This window comes from Penaeus chinensis, chromosome 40 (assembly GCF_019202785.1).
Source record: "Penaeus chinensis breed Huanghai No. 1 chromosome 40, ASM1920278v2, whole genome shotgun sequence".
NCBI lineage: Eukaryota > Metazoa > Arthropoda > Malacostraca > Decapoda > Penaeidae > Penaeus > Penaeus chinensis.
The window spans coordinates 18361298-18363797 of record NC_061858.1 but is presented as its reverse complement, the minus strand read 5'-3'; positions in this window follow the sequence as shown (position 1 = coordinate 18363797).

Genomic DNA, 2500 nt, shown 5'->3' with positions numbered 1-2500 from the left:
ACCATAGAAGAAGAGGTGAATGAGTATGAGAGAGAGTGAGGGAGAAGATGAGGATGAGATGGAAATACAGAATGAATGTGAGGATAAGTAGGAGAGGCAGGCTACAGGAGAGGAGGAGGATAATGTTGAGAGTGAGAGGGAAAGTGAGTGTGAGAGTGAAAGCGAAAGAGAGAATGCGAAAAGGTGAGGATAAGGCTAAAGATCATAGAGAGAGTGAGAGTGAGGATCGGGGGCAGAGGGAGGGTGAGAAATACGGGTGAATATGAGAAGGAGAAGGAGAGGGAAAGAAAGAATAAGAGTGAGGATGTGAAGACTGAGGAGGATAAGGGAGAATAATGAGGGAAAAATATGAACGAGAAATTGTGCAATTTAATTCCCTTAATGAATCACGATCAGATTATTTCTAATCTTATTTATCCACTTACCACATTCATTTTATCTTGAATCCCCGGTACGTAGGAATGAGCAGTGGTCCAAAAAGGAAGTGTGCCAGTATTATCAAAGTCATTTTATATAATCCATTCCCTTGCAAGAATATCTTACGAATTCCATTTATATCATCATCTTCAACACTAATTATATTTCCCCCCCCCAAAAAAAAAAAATCGTATTGTCTGATGCGTTGGGAGGGGGGGGGGAGGAGGGGAGGTTGCCTGGTGAAATTCATTTAATTACGTCACGAGAGTTTCTTACTGCTTTCTGTCGTCCAAGCTTGTGATACGGATTTTTCGCTCCTTTTTTTTGAATGTGGCTGTATTGTCTTCTCAAATTATATATACGGTGATTTGATAGATAGATAGATAGACTGATTGATAGAGTGATGCAGATATAGAGAGAGACGTAGAAAATTAAACAGATGGAATGGTAGATAGATAAATAAAAAGATAGATAGGAGACAGATAGATAGATTGGTAGATAGACAGACAGAGAGAGAGAGAAAAAAAGGAGGGGGGGCGCAAATATAGATAATTATAAATGGATATAGACAAATAAGTATACATGAATGGATATAGATAGACAGGCAGATAGTCAGACACAATAAGACATTCTTTCTTCTTTTTACAATATTTACTACTCATCGAATGAAAGTAATGCTGTTAAGACCATTATTGTATCGACAAAAACATTACGCAGCTGTTGGTACACCGCGCAGTTAACCCCAAGGTAGGAACATTTACCAAAAGTCTACGGGTTGAGACCGACGATTTCATTACCCGTTAGCGATTAGTATTACAGTATGACTACATATCACAGGTAACAATGCCTTTCCGCGCTCAAGCTGTATGCCGAAGAGGAAGATAAATATATAAAAGACAATGTAATTATCATTATAACTGATATAATACAGATCATTATAACATTACAGCCTAAATTTGCAATGCAATGTTATTACATAATGATATGACCATGCATCAGATGTATCAAAGCTTGCCCACTCCTATGCAATTAGCCAGGGTGGTAAATAAAGGACTAGACTAAACTCAAGTGATTTATTGGATGCGGTAGAGCATTAACAAAGCTTCTAAAAGAGAATTATGATGATCATGCTCTTCCAAATCCCGCATGACTCTCTTACCCACTTAACCGTTTACCTCAATTTCTAAAAAGGAAAGGAAAAACATGTTGAGGGATATTTTATGTATTTACTTTAACAAACTTAGTCTACCGTTCTGAATGTCCATAATTGACTCTTGGCTGACAACGCTCTCATATGTTGCTTTGAATTCGTTGTTATAAGATGCCACACACATACTCACATACTCACACACACAGACATACATACATACATACATACATACACACACACGCACACACAGACCTACACACACACACACACATATTCACACACATATATACACACTCATACACACGAACACGCAGATAGGTAAAAAATAGATAGAAACATAGCTAAATACATAATACATAAATACATAGGTTGCTGGGTACGACACAGGATTAATTAAACAAAGAAACAGATGAATAGACAGATGAAAATTGATGATGATAATAACAATGATGGAAAATATATATAAATACAACATTCACAAAGGACATTGATAAATATTAAAGCTTATGGACAATAGCCCTCAATCGGGGCTTTGAGAGCTGAACAAGCATACCTGATGAGAGGCCATTGCAAACCTCCCCACTCCCACCCTGTTACCCTTATCCCAACCCGCCCCTCCCTCGTTTCCAACCCTTCCCTCTCCTCTTATCCAATCCTCCCTTCCCATTACCCCCTCCCACCACCTCATCCCGCTATCTGGTAACCCCCTCGTCCCTCCCCTCATCCTCTCTTTCCTGTATTTACCCCCTCCTCCTACCCCCATTCCACTGTTCCAATGGCCCCACCCCTCTCTCGATAACCCCCTCCCATATCACAGCCACCCACCCCATCTCCCCTCTCTCTTACCCCCTCTCATTTGCCCCTTTCCCCAGTACCCTCTCCCTCACCCCCTCCCCATCCCCTCACCTCCTTTCCCTCGCCCCCTTCCCCTCA